At 33.4% G+C, this 26,435-nt stretch overlaps 1 long non-coding RNA gene across 1 annotated transcript; it reads right to left on the bottom strand.

The window, feature by feature from the left end:
• Positions 1 to 665: 665 nt before the first annotated feature.
• On the bottom strand, positions 666 to 24,063 carry LOC117318414. Its single transcript, XR_004530359.1, has 3 exons — positions 23,909 to 24,063; positions 3,297 to 3,355; positions 666 to 1,103 (listed from the first exon to the last, which is right to left on the bottom strand). It is a non-coding gene; the product is annotated as an uncharacterized LOC117318414 (long non-coding RNA).
• Positions 24,064 to 26,435: the final 2,372 nt, after the last annotated feature.

The raw sequence follows: 26,435 nt of genomic DNA, 5'->3' as shown, positions 1-26,435 counted from the left end.
TAAAGATATTCACAATCAGGATTGTATATATCTTGGTTAGCACTAATGTTATCAACATAATATGACAGATTCACATTTGACAAGTATATATCATACAATGTATTTGCACCGTCGTTCATATTTGTTGGATCGGAGATCATAAGGTATGAATACGTTCCATTAAAGTATAATACATTTAAGTAGTTGTGGTAGTTGTGCAGTTGAGTATGAAGAATGACTAAATTGTCGATTGTAGGTTTCTTTGATTACTGGTGTAGGTTAATGTATATGTTTTATCCGTGAGGTTGTACTGGTAGGAGCACGTATCTGTACGATGTATCGGTAGAACAAGTATTACATGAACAAGATTTAGATAACATCAAAGTTATTTAGAGAAGCAAGGTTTATCTTATTAATGGCACATATGCTAACATGTGTACTTGTACATGTAGATATGATGATTTACAGGTTCTATGTATAAGCATACAAATTGATACTAACATATTATGTACAGTATATTATATTTTTTATTAAGGTGGAAAATCAAATGTTTTGGAAAAAGATGGATTAAAAAGAGGAAGGTCGAGATTAAAAACAAAATTCCCACTTTCCTTTAATTTTATTTCTAGAGTAAACACTTTAACTTCACGACTTCAATATTGACATAATAGTACAAATCGAGGTAGATCAGCAATATCATTTTGATAAGCAGATATTTGAAAAAGAGACTTAAATGCTGAAGACCGTTAAATCAGGTTTTTGTCTTTTGGCAAATCGGATAATGTGAACGAAAGGTTTCCTGGTTATCCAGCAGCCTAGGTCCTGAATTGCAATATTGCTTTCAGATGACGGTCAAGCTGTTCAGTGTCTTATCTTCAGGCACAACCACAAACCTATCATGTCATTCTTCCAGCGAGGTTTTGTCATTGGTGTCAAGAATTATTAATCTAATGGATTCAATCAACATAGAAAACATGACATCATAATCCCTGTAAAAAAACCACAAAAAGCTAGGAAGAATTACTTACTCCAATCACTGTCAGAATCAGATGAATCCCAACCATCGTCTCTGGAACCAGACGCCATGATTAACTCTAATCCCCTCTACAATGCTTCAGAAGTTTCTGTAAATCATAACCATAGAAATAATGATCATTTAAGTTTCCTTTATCATTAAATGTTTGTCATACATACTTTTTAAGATTAATCAACGTCCGCTGTATCTTAAACGCTTTACTTAGACATGGTGGCCCGCTGTGCGTCTGATACTGCCCAACACTTATTCAGAGCAATAGAAGGACGAGAAAGCTGTATGGTACAAAAAGCTAACATTCGACATTCAGATCTAACTTAATATCACGGCAGTTATTTTTTTTTTTACAACACTTAGTAATGTTTAGATACCGATCCAATAGTACACAGGGATATATCATTTTGTAATGCTACGGTAGGATATTTATTTATTGTTTTTCTTCAATTTTTATTTATTTTTTCCCTTTTTTGCAATCATTACAAACACTTCAGTGAAAACTTGTATATGAAATATGTGCATATCGATCATGTATAGTAATGTGTAGATACAGTAATACAAGGGTAGGGATACATGATTTTGTAATACTACGGTAGGGATACATTATTTAGTGAAACTACGGTATGGAAATATCATTAAGTGATACTACGTTAGGGATATATTATTAAGTGATACCACCGTAATGGTACGTTGAGCATAAAGCGTATCAATGAGTATCAATAGTACAGTATATATGCTTTGATCTATCATATTATTGTTGCTTGATATTATTTATAATTTGAAACAGCCTTACATAGATAGTGACTGGCATATTTTCATCAAATTGCTCCACATTGTTTGGTATGGTGTGTACTGGTTAAAGCTAGAATAGAATGTTCTACCATGAAAATTTCCAAAATTGTATACAATTCGTATATTAGTATAAGTGTATCATCTTTTCGTCTGCTATAAGAGATTTAATACTAGTTTCTGTATTACAGTGATAGTGCGATGACCCTTTTCCCAATCCTGAAATTAGTCTTAGTTACTCTAACTGGATTTTTCCCATAAGGAATCACCATGTTCTAACATTGGCCTTGTAAAAGTTTTATATGTATATAAAAAGCAAAGGCAGCTGTTTGTGTCCCTTGTCTTTCCTTAATTGACATATCGGAGATTATATTTCCCCATAAGTCGGAATCAGCAACGATTAACAGGCATACCTTGTATCTTGATATCTTGTAACATCGAGGAATGCGTTTATGATATGTTCAAGAGCATGGTCTAATGTAAAGCAACCCTTTCGTGCAATTCTGACGATATAATACTCCATCTCAGCAACAGTAACATTTTATATGCACATGCGAAGTACCAACTTCCTGTGCTAATACACATGGAAATGGCGTGGTTGCCGGTAAAAGGTAAGTTGGACTATCAAACAGTATTTTACATGTCCAATATAAGGTAATGACTCTGTTTTACGTTTTACATATAATCTGTGTTATATTTAAACGTTTATTTGATACAAAATTAATAAATTGTTATTCGGTTGAATTCCATTTTATTGTTATTCCTTTTGCAAACATGACATGAACATCAGATCGTTATTGAAGTGACTTAACGAAAGAAACTTTATCGAGACTGTATATCGGCAAAACTACACCAAACTACGAGTGTCAGAACGAAATATTACATATACATTTACATGTATTGACTAGTCTTTACACTTAACTGATGAGCGACAGAGCGGAGTTATAATGATTAGATAATGTTGGCAAATATTGACCAAACTTTGCACCAAAAATGACAACTCGCTTAATTCGAACACTCGAAGTTTTCGCTTTTTGCCCTTCGAGTTCGAGTTAACGAGGTTCCACTGTACCAATTTTATTAAAATGAGAAATTTGCCCTGAGATCCTTGATTTAGTTCTGAAAGAAAAAAAGTATGCTACATGCAGTATTTTATTATATCAGCCCCGAGTAATATCCACAACCGCCATTTACAGGTAAATATAGAACCAGTGTTTATACGTGTTTACAAGTCAAATCTAATCTGTTGTTCGTATTGTGTTATATATATGTGTCTGAAAAATGCATCTATTTTTCTTTTTCTTGTACACGTTATGCTTAGACTGATTATTGCTGTACACAAGTTCCCCTATAATGACTGATAGTAAGGCAATGGTTGATATCAAATATAATATAATGATTGAGCTAGGTACAGGAACAGATTTTCGCTCGATGCTTACAACTGAACATAGACATATAATCAGTGAAATGATATCGATTATTCGGAAACAATACTTACTCTTTTCATCGTCGTTTTCGCAAGATGCGGCTATTAAGCGATTTGTGATTGCGGCGTCTCTGTAAAAAATATATATGCATGCATATACATAAATATGCATAGATATGCATGAAACATCAAATACTTAGGCATAATTAACTGGTAGAAAGACGAGTATATCAAAGTGTACAGATGAAATCGAAGTTGTTAGACTCAAAGCGAGACACAGTGTATGCGTTCACCGAAGCCAACCGACAAACAGCAAAAACACAAAACCGTTGCCGTCACTTCGCGTGTCGCGTTAGTTAATATAGTGGTATAGTTAACAAATAAGTTAAAAGAGTATATGGATATTGTGACCAACGTGATAGTTATTAACAATTCAACAAATATTGTACTGTATATGGTGGGTGTGATAATAGAGTGAACTTACTAACAAATAAATCCATTATACAGGTAGTATATGGTTGATCTGGTAATGGAAAAGATTTAGTAACAAATAAACCATTATAGTATATCGTGAATTTGTAATAGAGTGAAGTTAGTAACAACAGATATTAGTATATGGTGAATGTGTTAATAAAGGGGAGTTATTAACAATAAACAAATATAGCTTACAGCAGCTTTGATAATAAAAAGGAGTAACGAATAAATAAACCAATATAATATTATGCGATGAATGTGGTTGAGTTTTGCTATTGACAAATAAACCAATGGTTTAAAGAGTGGAGATAGTAACAAATAAACAAATGGTGTCTATAGGTTTGGGTGCATGACTCAGAAAGGCACTCAAAGAGAGAGAGAGAGAGAGAGAGAGAGAGAGAGAGAGAGAGAGAGAGAGAGAGCACTCGCAATACCATGCCTATGTGGAATATAATTAGACTTTTGACCAACGTTGTGGGGAATAATCGGTTTTATGGGGATTCCTCTGATTCCCCATAAATCCAAGCACTATTTAAAAAGAATCCGGATGCGAAAATGTGTAAGTTGCCACCAAAAGTTACAAATGTGCTATTTTTAGAACAACTAGCAAATTTCTTTCTCTCACACTGCCGTAGAAGTGGGCTTGAATAATTATGGGTAATATTCCCCACAAGACGACTTTATAGAGAGATAATTATGACTTCCCCGCAAACCTAAAAGCAGTGATAATTATTCCCCATAAATAGGCATATTAAGAGAGAAACCTAAGTATACATCCCTATTCAGGCAAAGAATGAGAATATTTAACATACCATCCCCCCACCCCCCAACCATCCCCCCCACCCCTCCCCTCCCCCAACATACATACTCACAAGAATGTGAATTTGCCGGGCTGGGGAGGGGGGGGGGGGGGTACGTTATCTCCTTTCGAGCAGTGATTTGACCTGAATAGTGGGCTAGGGAAACCCCAGATGTTTTCCGAATCTTTAGCTATAACTCTTCATTCTGGTATCAATTAAGTACCTAATTAAAACGTTAATTCCTCAAATAAATCCACACAAACATCAGCAGATCATAACTTTAAGGAACTTGGTTCAGGTGAAACACCACCTCATTGGCCGATAAGTTAATTCTTTTCCCGCCAAAATTTAAAATTATCAAAAACAAAAATTAAATCTAAATATTTTTTGTTCAATACTCTCACACATACTGACTGGATAATTAGCACACACACAGTACTTCGTTTAATGGCAGATTTCTACCTTCTGCTAATGCTATTTTGACGAAATAAACCAAAAATGAAGGTTTCCTTTTTATAACCAAAATGGAATAAACAATGCATCAAGAGGGAACTCAAAATCTTGCAAAAAATCTTGTACGTTCTCACATTCCCTTACTGTATGAATAATTGTCTCTGTCTCAGACTTACAATGAACACAAATAGCACTATATGTAAGCGCAACTTTAAATAGATAGAGTTTGTTGTTAGAATGTGTTGGTTTATTCAGTATTGTAACCCTAGTAATTTAAAATTTCTAGTGACAGTAAAAGGTATCATATATATCATTTTCCACGTATCCTCCTCAAAATCAAACAATTCATCTCAAATGGTTTTCCACGTGGGTTTGGTACTATTATGGCACAACAAATTGTAAAACTCTTGAGTTCCTCTCTTATGCTTCATGAATACTTTTTAATTTAGAGGAATATATAGATAACTAATCAACGTATTTAAAGTATGATCATTGGACACATATTTTTTTGATAGTGTTAACACTACCTTAATACGTGAGAAAGTTAGTGTTTACATCAAATTTTTATGAAAATTCAACAAAATTACAAAAAGTATTAGAATTATCTTTTAATAAGTCATTTATAATTATAACACCATTTTAAAACCATTTCTTATAGAAAATACTCTTGTTGCCTATTTTAAAAAATTTTCTTCATGACTGGAAAACATCTTTCCAAAACAAGTTTTACATTTGTTATGAATAATTGATAATTATTCTGGACCACAATTAAAAAACATTTTTCATTAGCGTATTTTTCGGAAAACACTTGCCATTTACCCTCTGATGTGAATGTGAATCATTTTAATGCCCTCTTCTTGATAGTTTTTAATGATTATCTCCCTTTTTGTTTTATCAACTTTACTTTTCTAAAAGAAATTAAAGATTTCTAAGTTTAATATTTTAATAAAATTGTTATCCGGATTTGGTAAGGAGATAAATAGATGATTAAATTGGGGAATAAATAAAACTTTAATGATTTGTATTCTTCCTATTAATACTTTTCTACTCTAATGTTTAATTATAGACTTAAGTTTTACTAACCTTTTATCATAATTTATTTAGGCATTTGATGTAAATCTACATGAAATTCTAAACCGAGTATCGTAAATTTTCGACTTCCCCATTGCAGGTTCCATTCTGAGTAAAAAAACATCATCACCGAACTTTTTTATTGCCTATCCATATCACTTGTGTTTTGCTCTTACTTATTTTGAGACCAGATTTTTTTTGCAAATGAATTTAGTTGATTAATTGATTCTTTTAATTATTATTTTTGTTCTATAGTCTAATTGCTAGTATTTCTGAACACAAATTAAAAATATAAGGAGTTATTAGATCACCCTGCCAAAACCCCTCTTGATTTAAAAAAAAAAGACAGATTACCACCTTCATTAATTGCAGACATAGAGTTATTATGTAATGTTTTTATCCAGCTTCATATATCTTTACCAAAATTAAAATATCTGAATACATTATCAATAAACTCCCAGCTCACCGAATCAAACGCCTTTTTTAAAAATTCACAATTAAACGCATCCCATCAATATCGTTATCCTCTGTATACTACATAATTTCGTAAATTAATCGAGTATTTTCCCCTAACAATTTGCATGAAATAAAACCTATCTGGTCAGAATTAATTTATTTATTTAAAATAGTTTTAATCTAGACGTAATTTTGTAGATAATATTTAAAAGACAAACAGGTCTCCGTTTTTTTAAGAAATTGCCTTGGTTTATCACCTCTAGGTATGCATGTATCAATTCCCAGTTTTTGTGTTATAGATAAGTTTCCAGAGACATCTTCCTCTCTTAAAGTCAGTAATTTTTAATGTAATGATAGGTACGGAATGATCAGATCTGTATCCATTTTCAATACTAGATTTTTGTATATTACTTAACATATTTTCCGATACAAGAAAAAAATCTAAACGTGCCAGCTTTATGAGATTGTTTCTTCTCCATGTATATCTCGTACAATCTTGATGTTGTTCTCTAAAAATATCTACTAAACTAAATGCCTCTATCAGATCAATTACTTGATCTCGTGCCTAAGGATTATTTATCTGTTTATAACTTCTATCATAATCAAGGTCAGGGTTCAGCACTTAATTAAAATCTCCACAAATGATACAAAAGTCATTACTCTATTCATTTAGCACATCTATTACTTGCTGGTAAAAACTAGGGGTGTCTGAGATTGGACCAAACACTGTTATCAAAGTCACTTTTTTATCATTTATCAACATGTCTAAGGCTATGAAATTACCTTCTACATCCTTTCTTTTTCATTCAGAACTTTACCTTCAAAAGTAGTACTTAATAAAATTGCTACCCCAAGCGTTAAATCTATATGAACTAAAGGGAGAGCTATATCCCCATTCTGACCTAATAATATTTCCCATTTCAACCGTAATAAGGGTATCCTGTACACAATAAATATTGCCCTTAAGGCGCTTTAAGTATGAAAATACATCTTTCCGCTTACCTTTCTCATTCAAACCCTGGCAGTTTGCCGATACTATTCTAATAAAGAATGAAGTGTAGTGAGGGGCGATAACTCATTAGAGTTATCGTTCCTTACGGAACGTAATGATAGTACGAGCTAATTCGCGATTTTTGCCGGCTATTGTAGCGATTTGGGGGTGGAAAAAATGACACATACAATTTTGATGGGCTTTTGAACCATTGTAAAACTCGGCTCCATCTAGGTCTGGATGTAACTGGTATCCCTGTGGAAATTCGTATTGATGAGATATTTTGGGTCAAACATGCCAAAATCGTCATTTTGACTAAGAGGTTCTGTTAAAACCACCCTCAAAATTCGAAAAAAAAATCCAGAAATATATACAATGCACATATACATAGATAAATGTTTCCTGAAGAAAACCGTCTGTTTAGTTTTTCGATATCTTTATCAGAACGGTCGCAATATTGTATTAAAAATGGCCTATTTTTTCGACCCTCCCAGTATTTTTCCATTCGACAGGGGTATTTTGACAGCAGACGATCGCATGTTTTGATGACGTAACGCCCATCCTGAACTCGTCACGAAAGTTTGTTGTGGAAGCCGCATGTTGATTGAAGTTTACTGTCACTGCCAGTATATATTGCTATTTTCAATATCAGAGGCAATGCTCCAGGATATAGATGCTTTGTCACGATCATTGTATGTCGCTTTTCACAAACATGCATGCGAAAAATCAAACCAGCGTTCAGAATGTCAAGCAAATTCCCGAAGCCTCGTAGGCATAACGCTGACGCTACTGACGGTAAGTAAACTTGTTTGTTTACGTTGATATAAACAAACGACGGTAGATATGCACGAAGAATAGTTCCCGTTTATTTGCTATTTACTGAAGGGATATGCCTACTTTGTCTCCAAATTTAATTGATTTGAATTAATATTTCGATAGTCTGTGTATTTGTATAGCCTCGCCAGTGATGCTTGTTTACGTCTAAAAATACCAACGGGAATCTCCAGATTGAGGTGACAAATTGAATATACACAGAGCCATGTTCTCTCAGACACTAGGTTATCTCGTGAACGAGCACACCTAAGACTACTACTTTGCAACTTCTCTGATATATGAATTACTTTGTGAAAAGAGAAATGAAATATAATTTTTGATTTTTACAGATCATATACTGACATAGACTTACTAGAGTCCCGCGGTGAAGGGATGCCTTACTCGGGCACGTCTGTCTTGCTACCTATACTGACAGTATATAATCGCACGAGAAAGACTAGCATTATCGATGAACATTATACAAATCACTAAAATCATATGTAGAACGCAGGCGACTTAAATATGACTAAGATTTCATTTAATTTGGAAAACTATTTAAATTAAACCATCTACACTGCAGACTGGAAACTTCCTGCATGGAATATTCAATAATGTCAGCCTGTGTGACATTTTACGATTTGATAGACCAGTTCAAACTATTCAAATTATTTGCTTCACGTTACATTATCAACAACTTTTTTTTTTTGCAATTAATTCATTTTTGAAATTTTTAATGAAATAGTATCTAGTACAGGTCTATATATTTAAATGTTTACAACTTGAAATTAAAGTCTGTAACATGCCCTTGATTGAGACTGTGCATTTGGACAGGTTAAATCATATCTCTTTTGCATACATGTAAATAAACAAAATCAATATAGTAAATTTTCAAATTCTTTGTTTCAAATACCATACAACATATTTAAATCTTTCACTTACACACAACGAAGAGAAGTAAAATGCAAGAAAGCTGTTCTTACAATTTTTTGCTAAGATATTGTCAATTATTATGATTGCATTAACTGAATAAGTTAAATTAAGTTAATTTTGGGTGGGAAAATATGTTATGTACAGTAGCTTATTTTAATATCTTGACTGAAAGTTCATTTCAACTTATTAGAAAGGCATTATAGAAAATTATTTGACAATATCAGTGTTACCAGAATTCAGCTCTCACAATTTTGCAAAATATTCTTCGAAATGTCACCTGCACACACGAAAATTAGTGGATTTTCAAATATCTTTGCCTCAAATACCATACCTACATATTTAAACCTTTCGCTCACATACACCGAAGAAAACAATGTGCAAGAAAGCTGTTCTGACAAGTTTATGTTAAAATATTATGAATTATTATGTTACATTAAGTTAAACTCAGTTACTTTGGGCGTGAAAACATATAATATATATATTTTTTTTTAAATATTTTGATTTAAAATTCATTTAAACTTATTACAAATGGTAACTACATGTACTTCATTGAACAACACATGAGAGGCCCAGAACTTTGGATTGGATTGATGCTAATTGAATCAACTTACTAATCATCTAATTTAATCAAGGGAAAATAAAGTGAATTAACTTGCTCAGTTGGTCATGATATTTATTTATTATAAATTATAATGTAGTGATTATTGATATTTCTCTTTCTATTCATGATCGATCAATAATTGATCATCGATTGTTTAGAAATTATGATGATCGATTGATCAAGAACTTTATTGTGATTCCAAACACTATAAGAAGTTGCAAACTGTTTAAATAAAACAAATGTAATAGACATTTCCTTATTTGCTTGATATGGACGACGGATGACACTGATCATGACTTTGAACTTCATGGAAATTCTCGAAATAGCATATTATTAAAATAGCTTGGGGAAAAAAGCAAACAAATTTCCTTCTATCATACATACTAAAAATTTGTATTTTCCTCACGCAAGTATGAATTATTAACTTTAACTCCAAGATTGAAATTGGCGCGAGCTAATTCCTGTAAAATCATGAAGATTTACATCTGATTGAGTTAATCCTTATATTGTGAGGAAATTGATTTAATCCCTATATTGTGAGGAAATTGTTCCAAATTAAGATATTGTCCTGTTTTAGTGATTTTTATACGCCCGACCCGACGTACATTATAATGTTATCATGTTGGCGGGTGGGCGGGCACATATGGTGTCCCGACCATAACTCTCGACCCAGGCTCTCCATACTTGACACAAATATACATCTTGATGACTCGGAGTGTCGCATATAAATATCATGCCCCTTTTCCCCGTATTTGCGGAGTTATTCCCCTTTGCTGATTTTACTTGTCCTGACCATAACTCCAATACTACTTTACCCAGGCTCTCCATACTTGACACAAATATACATCTTGATGAGCCGGAGTGTCCCATACTAAAATCATGCCCCTTACCCCCGTATTTGCGGAGTTATTCCCCATTGATGATTTTACTTGTCCGGACCATAACTCCAATACTTCCTGACCCAGGCTCTCCATACTTGACACAAATATACATGTTGATGAGCCGGAGCACTACAACCTGTGAAACTACCCCCTTCCAAGTGTCAAATATTGCGCGGGCGTATGTTAAGGCCCTCCAATGGGCCCTTGTTTATTTTTATGTACATCATGGGAAATCCGTCACTTTCGTAACCTGATTTTCTCATTTTAATAAAATCGCTGCCATCAACTGAGCACTGCTTGGTTCAAATTTAGATATTGTCCGATTTTGATGAAATTTGATATGTAGGAACATCATTGAACACTTGTCGCTCTCGTAGCCTCACTTTCACATTTAAACAAAATGGTCACCAATTTCTGGCCTCTGATTGGTCGAAATGTATATAATGTTCAATTTCAATTAGATTTGCTATATGGGAACTGCAAATTTAACTTAATTGATGGGTTTTGTTGCCTTTACGAACAACAGTCTTTTTTCAGTCCCATTTCTAGCAATCAGGAGAGCTCTAGATAACAAGGTCAAATTGTAATTGTAATTCTAATTCACTGTAAAGTATTCACAAATTTATTTATAGCTAATATGCAGCCTTGCTTCACTGTAAACGTTTGATGTATGTTCAGGAGAGGGCCTCGATAAGTTTGAAAACTTGTGCCCAAATCCTATTTGTCACTATAATTATGAACCATTTAAATGTTTAAACCAACAAAAAAAAAGTATTTTTATTGGTCGAAACTTATAGATATTGAGCGATTTTGACAAATCATGCTCACACAGAGTTATCGCCCCTTACTACACTTCATTCTATCTGTGACATCCTTCAGGTGTCACCCTCTAGTAAAATCTTTAATTGATTATTATATGCAAAGTATACCAACCCCTTGAACTTCCAACACAACTATGACAATAATGTGGACACAAGAATTTATCAAGAAGGCTGATAGAAAGGGTGAAGAGAAAGAAAGTACTAGAGAAAATAAAATAAGATAACATTTGATAATTTATATAAAAAGTCAGTACAGTTGAAACTTACAGATGTTATCTGCCAGACGAAAATAAACTTTCGTAAGTTCATTTCAGTATGAAATCGCATCAGTTACAATAGCCTTTATCAAATTCCATTCATGAAATAAAACATGATTATTCGTAAACGAAACATTCGACGACAGAAATTTCCTACACATACACTATCACTGAGTGATGGCTGTTGACTCACTTGTACTATAGTCGACATCAGCGTCTGTTTTATCCAAATGTGGCGGGAATATATAGGTCGATCATGTACCTGGACAAACTAATTTACACATATCACTATGATACAAAGTAAACCCTGATTAAGAGATACTGCAACATTGTTTATCATATGTTGTCAATATCGCAAATAAACCTACACTCCTCCAGTTAATCTGATCTGAAATATTTTCAATGTTAATAATGAAGAGTGATCAGTATTGTTTTATATATCATCCTCTTGTGTAAGTATAATGATATAATATGAATATTAAATTGATGACATCGATCTGTTAATACTATGATTGGTATTAATGGAATAAAAGAAACGTCATGCTACATCTGTAATTTAAAGCGAGTTGGTCGTCTTTATGTATAAGAAATCAGTTGCCATCACACATTAAGATAAATTTGATTTTAGCATCAGTTGTATAACATTTTCTCTTTCATCAATCAAAGGAATTAGGATGTAAACAGTAAACAATAAACAGTGGCGTCAGTAAAAGAATAAACTCTATTTCATGAATTAAATAGATAGTATATTGACATTTTATTCCCTTGAATCAATCACGATACCTTGATTAGGTTTGAAAACCGGCGCCCATACATGCATTGCCTAGGTGATACTGGTCATGGCTATTTTGTTATACATTTTCCATCGATTTTGCCTAAATCAATGAAATAATGTAGAATTCAGAGCGCCGATAATATCGCGAAAACAGACAGACAACGGAATCGAGGACAAAAACATTCACGGTAAATTAGTTGTGGAATTGCAAATTCTCTCTGCTTCATCAACAACGCTCAACAATAACCATTAATTCGCGATCTACAGACACGATGCAGGTAATTATAAGGAAACCACTACATCAGATTCTAGTAATGTCACAAAGACTTTACAGACACACTGATGAATAGCGTCTTTAAATATACAAATAGCTGCACCGTCAGCCTTTATCATATCTTAGAACACATCTTAACGGCACTTTTTAAAGTGAAAATTTATTCAAGCTTGATTTTCTTTTTTTATAATGTTACAAAATATTTCAAAATAATATGGTGTTGTATACCTTATGAACTATCCATGCCTTTATAGTATATCATCTTAATACAATTGTTTTCCATTCCTTTTTAATCAAACGTAAGGGGGACATCAACTGTTCATGTATAACAATCGTTTCAGAGGCAAATTAGTAAGCCGCCTCAGCACACTTTGACCTATGAGCAAACGGAAATACGTCACAATTAGAATAACCATGGTTGACTGAATTGTCAATTAAAATCAAACAAATGTACAAAACATGAACTAAGTCATAGTGATACCTCTCACATCGATTTTAAGTGTACCCGGAACGATTTGCTATGTTAAGCTTAAACAAATGTGATTTAGGATGAAACTAAAAATGCTGAAAGTCCGACTTTTATAACGACTTTAATTTTAGAATAATTGCGATTTTTCTTTGAAAACACATCTGAAGCGCAAAGCCGTTGACCTCGTTTCGGTGACCTCTGACCTTTGACATCGGAGGATCAGACCGGCAATATAGGAAATATATAGAAACAAACATGAGCATGTGCCGGCAATTAATGCGAATTAGACAGCAATAATGAAAATGCTGAATAAACTTTTTGAGTAACATTTGTAAATTAGTTAATAAAAAGCGCTACCGAAACCAGGGACATATAATTGTAACATCTCCCTAATTTTCTCTCATAACGAGCCATATACAACATGTAACATCTTACTTATTTTCTATTATAACAGGTCGTATATAATATGCAAAATTTGAATAATTTTCTATCTTAACGGGTCATTGTAACATATATGACATTTGAATAACGGGCCGTTTATAACGACGTACATCATATAGCCTTTATTATGCGGGCATGACCGGTTTGTTACATACCAATATTGATTTCGGTTATAATACTTCTAGTAACAGAAGTTTATAAATGCTGAAAATTTTCAATTTTTATTAGCCAAAACAGCAATGGATACGTTGCAAATACACTTGAAGATACCGTTATTAGTGAGTTTTGGATAATTGTCCGAAATTGATAAAACGTGTCCATGAAAGATTAGTAACTTTCAGACAAGATTCACAGAGTGAATTTTCAACAACTTGGGTATATGAATGAGGCAACTTAGGTTAATTATTCTATAGACAAACCTTTGAGATACGTTTCTTTTTCGCTTGTAAGGAAAACGAAACTCATTGAATTCCAAAAATAATGTGTTTTATTTCAACAACTTGAACATGTATTCCCTATAGTATAAATGCAACTCTTCATACAATTCAAGCTCAATTTACGTACAACCTTGTTTAAGCATATCTTCGGAACTTTTTTAAGGTGCAACTCACAAGCAATTATCAGCGTGTGCCGATAAGAACACCGGAAATCATAGACACCTGTGGTGCAGTGACAGGTTAGACGAGCTTGTGGACCGTAATTTCACCCCTGGTAATTGTTTAGCGGTATACTGATCCACTCAAACTTGAGAATTCGTAATTCCCCGAACATGTTTCTACGTCTTTTAAAGTCCTGTTTTCAGTGAAGATATGACTTACGACACACGAATGAAAAGTAAAACCACAAGGATCTCGATCACTTCACGATAATGACATAATTACAAAAAAAAAGAAAAAAATAATGAAAATAATAACATAAAATAAAAAACAATATGTGAAAAAAAATCATCCATGAAAATCATTGCGAGTTTATAAGTTTTAGTATTAATTATGATTAGTCACGATGAACTAAATTGTATGTTTTTATCATAAAAAAAACGGAGCTAAAATGATAGTTTTAATAAGCACGTATGCTATGTACCTGTACATAAAGTATCAATTATATTATAATTGCTGCGAATCACTTTTATATGATTTCACTGACAACGATCGTACATAAATTATATATTTCTCAAGCATTTAATCGTCCCTTATCCCTGAGACCATGACATGTAGAATAAGGGATAAAAACTGTATATGTAGAAGTTTGTTGTAAGCTTCAACAGTGGTATTCATACGGGAGAGATTTAGTCTATTGTGGATCATGATGATTATAACATATTACTTTCTGAATTAAGTGTCCTTCATGACTTGAAACGGGTTTTGTATAGAATATAACGCATCAATTTACTGTACTATGTGTCGTCTTCTTCTCACAAACCAGAGTATTCAATATTGTTGTATTGTTGGTATACTTATTTGAATATTAGTTTGCGAATAAAATGGCACAGCTTTATTCAGTACATTCACTACATTGTAAATTCACCGTTATATGTCAAACTGCAAACCTTCTACTAACGCAGATTAGAATCCTTCAAACACTTTTTTGACTCGGAATAATATTACAATCTAATAGAGAAAACAGATATCCGGAAATATTTTTATTTATATTACTGGTAAAATATAATTACTATTGAAGAAGATAATAACAAATATAATGATGAGTAAGTGTGTTTTTGATAGTGTACGGCGATTGAGTCTCCTCCTGCGTGTGGAATACTTTGCGTATTTATATATCATTATGTATTAAGTAATACGTTATGTAATGTTGTGAATACCTCCAAGTAGTAGTAAGTGTGGTGATCATAATTGGTGTGAAAATTAGAGCGGTGTCGAAAGCAAAGGAGATTGAAAGTTGTGATATATTTGGTGAATATACTCAACACGTATGTTTATTGTATACTTATGTAGGTACATTTGTATGATGTATGTATGTATGTATGTTTTGTGTATGTATGCGTGATATGGGTCAATCAAATGCGATTACAAGTTGTGAGTCAGTCATGGTAAGTGCGGATTTCCACGCTAGACCATAACACGACTGGCTCACAGCTGGTGATCATGATTAACTATCCAACTATCATGAAGTGTATGTATATATGTATGTATGTATGTACATGTATGGTATGTATGTGTGGTATTTATGTAATTATTATGTGTGGTATGGGTCAATCAAGTGCGACTACAGGTTGTGGGTCAGTAATGGTAAGTGTGGATTTCCACGCTAGACCATAACAAGACTGACTCACAGCTAGTGACCATGATTGAAATATCGAAATATCATACGGTGTATGCATGTATGTATGTATATGCGAAATCAATGTGCGAGATGCGATCAAGTGAATGACGTAATAATTAAATATGTATATATGGTGAGTAGAATTATTTAGGAAGTAATTAATCCAGGTACATGTGTTATGTATTATGTAACGACGGTGTGCATATATGTGTGTATGAATGTGTAATATATTGAATGAAAATAAAGGAATGAAATGTGTAAATGAATGTAAGGTGATGAATGAGAGCCCTCTTGCATGAGGACATATTTGTCAGGATACACTGAATCCAGGGTCTCAACCCTGGCAGCAGTCCAAATTGGTAAATGTTCTGGGGCATTAAAATTTCTTGAACCTTAAAAAAAACGGCACATTGTTTTATTGAAAAGTTTGATGCCGTGTTTCTTTCTTTAGTAATGAGTAAGAAATGGTAAACACATAACTAATATACATGTATTGGTGATTGACCGATTATTACACCAATCAGTGTTAACCGAGCGGTCATTGTCAGAGTCAATTTCAATAATATTTGTTTTTAAGTTCAAACTTATATTGTTGGATTCCGACTTCCTGTCGGCAATATTTGCCAAAGTCATCAACCTCAAATATCATGCCCAGATCGTATTCAGACATGTTTTTGCTGCTACTGTTTACACTGTCCTACTACTGGTCACCATATCAGTTACTCCGTTAAATCTGTGACGTCATAGACTCAAGAGTTTCGAATCAGCGTGACTGACCGATACGGTGATTAGCAGTCGACCGACAGGTACAAATCGCGTACTTCGATGTGCGATATCTCGGAACTCGGCCAACCGATCTTGATGCTTTAGCGACATTCTTCTTTTGTTGGTTACAAAGAATTACATATTTGAATATCGTTTTTCGTTCCAGGTACACTTGAAGTGCGGAAATGAGAAATACCAAAGCCTAGGTTTTATGTTAATCTGATTTAATTGCGTTATATGCAGCACGGAGCCTATCGGTTTATTAAATGTTTGCACATCATCTCGATTGTTAGTGAACTTATTATACTTTCCCTTGATTGTAAATATAGTTTAGGCTTCCCCTTGATTGTAAGTGATCTAATGATACTACCTCCGATTGTTAGTGAAAAACTGATGCTCCGCTTGATTGTCGGTGACCTAATTATGCTTCCCCTTGATTGTCAGTGAATGATTGACGCTTACTTTTAAATGTCAATAAATATTAGAGGTATGGTACGTAGGAATATGTTATTTAGTGTTACTACGGTGAGAGTATATTATTACATATGCTATTTTAGCACTACTACGAAAGAGATATACCATTTAGCGATACTACGGTAAGAATATATCAAACCATTTGCATGATTCTGCGTAAGTGAAACTACAGAAAGGGACTATTTACTACCGATTTTATGTAGTATTTCTTGAGCGTTTGGTAGGGATATGTTAATTGTTTACTGATATTACAGTAATGACATTTTTAGTGGTATTACGGTAGGGATAAACATGTATCATTTAATGATTTTATGTGAAACCGGGACACAAAATGAAAGAGATGGAGCCTAAATATGAAAATGTCTCATTTTATCCGAAGATAAGAGCTCAAGCTTTATTTCAGTAATATAATAAGTACTGGGAAATATCGAAAAGCAAACTTCGCAAAAAATGTTGTGCATAAAGCTCAAGATTCGGCGAACAATAAAGTTCGCTTCAATTTTTTGATATATCAATATCTGAGTAGAATCTCAAGAGAAAAACAGAAATTGGCCCCATTCCAATCTAGGTAAATCTAATAGGTGAACTTCCTACACCTAGAATGTAAACACAGAACAACATAAGCATGTGGTCAATAATATACATGTGGACATATACGTCTCACCTATATAGAAAGCATTTTATCAAGGAATGTATATACCAAAATAGTATTGTTGTTTGAAATGAATATAGATACTAAATTCACAACCCATATATTGTTAGTATAGTTTATTTTATCAAATGTCAATATGTATGAAATGGTCAAACCACGCCCCTCGCCTAGACATCATGACCAAGTATTTTTATATCTGCCTTTTTGTAACCCGAATTTCTTGCATGTTTTCCTGCACTATGATCTAGCCAGATTTGTCTGCATTTAATTACAACCGGTATGCAAAAGCAATAGACATTCAGGAAGACCAAGACCCTTTCTTCCATCAAATGGCTTATATCATTAGCACTTCTTTTTAAGTCCTGTGAACGGGGAGTGTCAGTTTCACTGCCCAATGCTGTGGGGTAACATAACCTGAGATGGACAGATTCTGTACAGAAGGATTTATGATGTCTTATTCCTGGTCAATGAACTGGTTCAATTACTGAGGCATGAAAACCCCAGTTGTTGCTTCTATTGTTTGCGGATGTTCCTTAGGAACAATTATTAGAATTTGAATGGTAATGTCTCCAGGTCAGACTAGGAGATACCATAAATAACTGTTGTATAAGGAGCAGGAAAACGGTATTACTTTGCACATTACTTCAAAAGAAATATTTTGGAACGACTGGAGTGACACGAGTTAATGATCAATTTGACAAATATATCATTATATTGTTAGAATATATCATGTTTTTTGATAACGCAATCAATATTTCTAACCTTTCAAACTGAATAAAATTTCAGCCTCCCTGCATCCATTGTATGTAAGTGCAAGCTGGTCATTCCAGTAATGTCTATCCTTGCAAAATAGTGGTAAAGAAGGGTAAAAAGGGATGGTATCATGGTGTTGGTGAATCATACATGAAGGATGTCTTTTATCAATAGTTAATTAAGATGTGAGTAGATATAATGTAGGGATATAAAGTAAAGGGATATACTATTTAGTGATACTACGTTAGGATATATCATTACGTGATACTATGGTAGGTATATAATATTTAGTAATACTATGGTAAGGATATATCATGGAGTGATAATACGGTAGGGATATATTATACATTTATTGTCCTGGTTGTAGGAAGACATGACGATTTGTTTATATAAGTCATGCCATAGTTCCCGATGGAGAAGCCCGAGGGAACTATGACTTGCCGCGGGTAAACCAATCTTCATGTCTTCCTACAACCAGGGCAATAAATTGTTTATTATACCGAAAAACAGAATGAACAAAAATATATACATATGCTTATGGTCTGTTTTTATCGCTCATCAATAACATGATTTCAGTGAATCGTTAAGTTGCACTGTTCCGTACTATTCAAAGTCGATGGATTTACCACATCCGGAAACATGTTACAGCACACTTTGTCGCTCGTTTTGTATTTACTGCGTCCTTTGCCTGCAGAATATTGTTGATTTTATTGGCGTCTACCAAATGAAAGCGTCTGTCGTCTGCCCATGTTTGATTAAAGCAGATCGGCACACCTCGGAGTGTTCCGTTTTACACACGACAACTCTGTAGAACAAATCACGCGAGGGGCTTTGCATGGGAGAGACATGAGAAATTGGACATGGGTCGAGGCACCAGAGGGAGACACAAAGTGTAGTCTCGCTGACACGTGATGGCTCGCAACCAATCTCTGACTGTGTAATATAGACGAGGTATAATAATATTTGATGATGCTGCTGAAGGGTTATGTCACTAAGTGATATATATAACGATAGGGATATATTGATTGGTGTTAATACGGTAGGATATATCATTAAGTGAATCTACGGTAGGATATGTCATTGAGTGATAAAACGGTACATGTATTTATATATTTTTAGATATACTGCTGTAGGTTTACTAAGATAAATGATATTTTTCGACAAAATAATGACGTTTTGTTGTTTATTGGCATAGCATAATATTGCCAGTGTGCTATTTGTCATCAGCTGCATGCCAATCACGAGAGTCTAATCTTTAGTGGTACTACGGTAATGATATATCATTTTGTGATGCTTCGGTAGGGATATATTATTTAGTGATACTACGATAGAGCCATTAGATTTAGTGATGCTATGGTAGGATATATCTTTAGTTGATAATACGGTAGAGATATATCATTTGGTGATTGGACTATATCAATCAATAAGTAAGACCATCGTTGACACCTTGTTGTTATATACTACGATTGTCATAATTTAAGCAAGTATACGTTATGAATATCCATTATACATTATTATGTGATACTATGGTTAATGTATCATTATGATAGAAAATACACTTGGCATATACTGTTATTATAATTCTGGGCTGATACGGTATGAGTGAATTATTTATCCATGCCACAGAAAGAAATATATTATAAAATGACACTACCGAAAGGACATATTACTTAGGGATGATACGATAGACTACTTATTTATTCATACATATATATACTACCATAGTTATAAATGGCAGGGATATATTATTTGTATTGGTATGGTGAGCATAAATCGTATCAAATAGTATTAATATGACAGTATATATGTTGTTCGATATTATTTATAAATATTACGGTAACATTTGAAACAGCCTTAACATTGATACAAGTGCCTTGTACTTCATGTATATTTTCATCACATCGCCCCACTTTGTTTGGTTTCTGTTCTGACCTCATGCTATGGTGTGTAATGGACCAGAGAGTTGTACATCAAGTGTGCACATGTCACTGTTTCCTGTTTTTCATGAAATCAGTCATAACGAGTGATATGAGGACTAGAATTTGTCCAGGGCCTTTAAATAGATGGATCATACTGATGAGTCCTACAGAAGGTTATACATATAGGGTTAAAGGCTGAATAGAATGCTTTCCCATAGGTGTCCGATATTCTGTACATTACTATAAGTGTATGCTCTTTTCGTCTGCTATAAGAGATTCAATACAAGTTGCTACATAAAACTAATGGTGTGATATCCCTTTTCTCAATTCTGTGTAAATTCTAAAATATATTTTCTTATTTTGATTGTTACAGTAAAAAAAATATCCCAATCGTCTTACATTGGCCGTATTAAAGAGGTATATGTAATCGAATTTTTACAATTTCTACACCATGCTTTATCATTTAAAAATTACTTAATATCCTTGATCATAAATATGAGAAATCGTATATGTTAATTAACCATCACTGCTGAAATTAAATCCAAATGTTAGTGAACCAAAATAGAACTGACAGTATCATCAACTAAAAATATGTTTAATACGATCCTGGAAAATGTATAACTCATGTTTTCAGTAGATTGAAATTGATATCCGTTTCTTGGCCGTCGATTTATGAATTACTCAGATCATTAGTAGGTTTAAATGGAATTCCATGCCGAGTATTATCAATGGTATAATAATCAGAATTGTTTGATTTCAATTGTTGTAAAGTCATTTTTATGATAATATTAACAATAAGAAACTGTTCCAGAAACAAGCCTTGTAGTCATCCAGCTTCTATTTCCACGTATGTTGAGTAAACACTTATAAGGAAAATCCATGCCTAATTATATCAAAAGCTACACCAAAGTATTTTAACTGTACTATATCTTTCTAATGACTGATTTACTGTTGAAAATTTAGGTAAAAATAGCCTGGTGTTTTGTTAAAACATTGGTGTCATTTTTTTGTTCCATTAGTGTATGATAACAATGTTTGCAAACTGTACGCGGATTCTTACAACAGTTTGTAAACACTTTTTTAGACCCCCATAAACCTAACAAATAATTAACATCAACTCTTTTAATTAGTTTTTGAGATTGATTTTTAAAATGAAAACATGTTTTGTGTACATTTAACTGATCTTAGAAGGGATTTTTTTTTCAAAAATCAATGCGCAACGTCAATGGCCTAATTGTGACGTCTTATTTCTCGCGCCATTTGCGGATTTTTTTTAATAGAGATATTAAAAAGAAATATCGACCAATCAGAAAGCCGCATTCTAAGTACAAACAATGGAAAATTAATAACTGATATATAACAATACTGATAAATACATACATATCGTACAAAAATCAGTACCTTTACTAAAGTAAGGTGTAATATCATATGTAATATTGAATCATTGAAGGCACCGTTTGTAATGAACCATAATAATTCCCTTTTGCTTCTTATATTATATCTACTCTTTCATTTCTAAAACTTCTGTTCAATCTGTTACATACTTACTCTTTTGTACGTGTAATCTATTTCTCCGTCTTATTTTAAATGTGATATTGTTTCTCACCAAGGGGTTATCATGCGGAAGTAAATCTCTGTATAGAATATAGTTTTCTGTTTATTTGTCAGTTTATAGTAACATCTAAGAGTTGTTATTTTTTATGTCATCACAGTCAAGTTTTTTTACAGTGCTTCCCAATCAATATTATACACAGCTGTATTATTTTAATAATCATCATACATCCATATTTTTTCTAATATATATTCTGTTTCATTACAGATTTGAATACGTTAAATAAAGTGGTCGCTCCATAATGGCTTGCTCATAAAGGTGCATTTTAATGAGAGTTCTTTCAATTTTGAAAAGTACTCGTACATATGTATATCAAAAGCAGAGACAGCAATTTGTTGCCCTTGTTAGTCCCTAAATTAAATACAATTTGATTATATTTTCCCAAAAGTCTGCATACGCGGTGATTTACAGGCATATTTTGTATAATTACGTTCATATCACAAGTAATGATGAAATCGAGAGATGCGTTACAATCATTTTTAAGAAAATATTCAAATGTATTCAAAGGTGTGGTTATGAATCACTACACGATTCCTCCTTTTTAACACGCAATATGCATCTACAACTCAGCACTAGTTGCATTGGACGTGTGCACTTGATAATATTCATAATTTCTGCACAAAATTATATTAATCTTCACATAGAGCTTACCAATATGGATTATATTTTACCGCATACAAATGTATATTTGAATCCTTGACCGGAGTTGTAAAACGACGTAGACCATATCCAATGTCCATTGATAAAAGAATTCACAATTGGTAATAGACATGGACGATTCCCTGTGTGTATTGGTAATAGACATGGACGATTCCCTGTGTGTAATGGTAATTGGTAGAAGACACGAGCCATTCACTGTGTGTATTGGTAATAGACACGAGCCATTACCTGTGTATATCAGTAATAGATACGGATCATTCCTTGTGTGGACTGGTAATAGACACGGACCATTCCGTTTGTGTATTGGTAATATATATGGACCGATCCATGTGCGTATTGGTAAAACATACGGACCATTCCCTTTGTGAACTGGTAAAACGCACGGACCCTTCCCTTTGTGTATTGGTAATAGATACGGATCATTCTTTGAGTGGACTTGTGTTTATTTTGTTTATTTATTTGGACCTTTCCTAGTGTGTAAAAGTAGTATATATGTACATTTCTCTATGTATTTTTGATAATGAAACGGAACATCCCCTCTTTGAATAAGTAATAGACACAGACTATTCCCCGTGTGTATTAGTAATATATATATACCTTTCCTTGTGTGTATAAGTAATATACAGTGATCAGGTTCTGTGTGTATAGGTATGGGACACGGACCTTTCCTTGTGTGTATAAGTAATATACAGTGATCATGTTCTGTGTGTATAGGTAATAGACACGGACCTTTCACTTTGTGTATATGTTATAGAATCGAACCATCAACTGGGAGTATTTGTAATAAACATGGACAACTACTTGATCGCATTTGTCAAGTAAATAGAAAAACGAATTTCGTAATCAGAATGGCCTTGTTAATTAGAATGTGGTAAGAATGGATACAAAATATCATTGTAGGAAAAAAGGAGTCGCTTTCATTGTTGAAATCGCTACATGACCTGCGAATTAAAAATGTCACAACGTTCTCAGACACCGTAATTGTTTCGAAGATGAAGTGTAAATAAACTTGACAAATAAGGATAATTCAGGTCTAGTAATGATGAGAATTCGTAATTAACTTACCCCTTATCGCGTTCTAACTTCCTCGTCCTCCATCTTGAAATTTTGTGATATACATGTATGCATAACGTGATTCAACGCTTTACTAGGAAACGACAGCTAGGCCTATACACACTGCGCTCTGTTGATATTGGGGGATACATTGATGTAATACAAGTCACAATCGACCAACGCTATTTTTCATTATTAAATAGGATTTGTATTGGTTCAATTCGCAATGATAACATGACACAAATTGCATCATTTCGCTGAACTATGTTATATTAGCTGCATACACAGACACGGTTCATTACTATGTAAGAGTTGCTATATCGCAGACAAGGGGTCGATTTGATAACTGTGGTATACTTTTATGCAATATGAAATATAGATATTCTATTGTTTGCTCTGTGAAAAGTTTACGTGTGATGGACGGCAATCGACGACGGACGAGGCACGCCCTTCGGTTCCCAATCATATCACTGGAAATACAGGTGGATACTGTAAAAAAGAAGTAAACCATAACATTTGCCACTAAAACATGATATTCATTTATGTATATGTATACTTTACATAAGATCAAATATATCTTCAGGTCTTTAATACATTATTTTGTGTCATTTTTCAATACAGAACAACTATCTAAATAATTAAACGCGAAAAAGTCATGATTGAAGCAATCCAAATAATAGCTCTGTTGTAATGTTCTTTACTGAAAGCCTTAAATACTTCTGTACGAAATATGGCAGCAGGATAATTATTAAGGGATGTAATACTATTGCATTTAGTCATGCTATTCCGCTCTGGCCCTGATTCGGTTATTCTGGCTCTGATATTAGGATTGTGGAAGGTTTAGGTGTTCGACTGATATTGCCCGACAGTAATGCTACTTATTGTGTGACAGGTCCCTGCCTACGAGAGGATTGTTAAGTCCATGTCGAAATATGATATTTAATATGTGCAGCTTCGTCTTTTTATATTCCGTCTATATCTTAACAATTGTTTATCTGTTTTATATATCCACAGGTTGGCAACACAAGTCGAAAATATGTCTTCTGATGTCAAGAATATTGATATGGAAAATATTTCTTGATGCACAGGCGTCTGTTTCTGGTCTTTTTAATAGAATGAATGGCAACCTCTAGCCTGACTATATCTTTAAATGTTTAACCAAATTCTAATTTCTTTCAGAGTGCATTGCGGTTCCCTGCATAATAACTCTGTAAACGGTTCATGCAGTTCCACTGTTGACCATGACGTGTCAAACGATGAAATATTTAAAAATTGCATCTCTATATTCAATATTTTACATTTATATTCAATATTACATTTCTATGATTAATATTTTCAAAATATTTATTCAATAACTTGAATAATATGCATTATTGGATAACACTCTGGACTCGCATTGTTCATCCGTACTAAGGGCAGACGAATCGATCCCGTACATCACAAATGTTTTATTAGGCAATAACAATAATACTGATTGATAAAGGTAAAGGTAGTGGAATTTTCCAATACCAAGCTGGGAGTATCCTTGAGACCAGAGGACATTGACATAGCACATAGACTCAGGAAATTCGACAATTCAAGGAAAAGAACTGTTTTAGTGAAACTTACACACAGGACGAAGAAGCAAGAACTAGTAAGAGCCAGAAGGATTTTAAAAGGGACAGGCTTAACAGTTTCTGAGGACCTGACTAGATTTAACCAGCAGAGACTCAGTGAAGCATTTAGACTAGACTGTGTGCAAAATTCGTATAGTATCGATGGAAAACTATTTGTAGTCTTGAAGAATGGGAAAAGAAGAAGACTTTTCTATAGTACCAAGCTCACGAAGTCATACTTAGAAAACGATACCAACTTTAACTACAGCGGTCGTTCGTGACTTTGGGCATGTACATATGCCTGTTCGACCAGTTAGTTTAAAGGACGTGTCGAAGTGATTATATATATATATATCGCGAGTGAAAGTGTCCGGTTGTATCCAGTGATGTGTAATAAGTGATCTCTATTCTTTTCTCTGGATTTATATATATTCTTTTCTCTGGAGTTATATATATATATGCACTCTATACAGAGGTAAGTCAGTTATAAATACTATTATTTTATAACAACCTCGTTGTTCTTGGTTAACAAATATAATGAATTACAGAATAGCCCTGTTATAAAATGTATAGGGTCTACATGTTAAAAATCTATAGCTATGAAACGACTTTCTAACACCTGATACTAGTTAACTATGTTACAATAATACGTATAAGCGTAATGAAATTATTTTTGCCTATTTTTGCCAAATATAAAGTGCATACTACATACATTATGTAAAATGTATTTGGGCAGGATTTTTTTATTATTATTATTACTGCTATTACATGTATATTAGGTCCTGTGTATGTATACAGTGTACGTTTCTATAACTGTATAAATTAACAGGTTCTAATATATAGGCCTGGTGCATATTTTCAATGTTCGGTATATATATAGTACATATCTATTGCTTCTGCAGCTTTTCTAGATATATAGACTAATGTCTGTGATAGCTCTCTAA

Source organism: Pecten maximus, unplaced genomic scaffold (genome assembly GCF_902652985.1).
Source record: "Pecten maximus unplaced genomic scaffold, xPecMax1.1, whole genome shotgun sequence".
In the NCBI taxonomy this organism is placed as follows: Eukaryota; Metazoa; Mollusca; class Bivalvia; order Pectinida; family Pectinidae; genus Pecten; species Pecten maximus.
The sequence above is the reverse complement of the archived record's forward strand: the minus strand, read 5'-3'. Positions and strand labels throughout refer to the sequence as shown.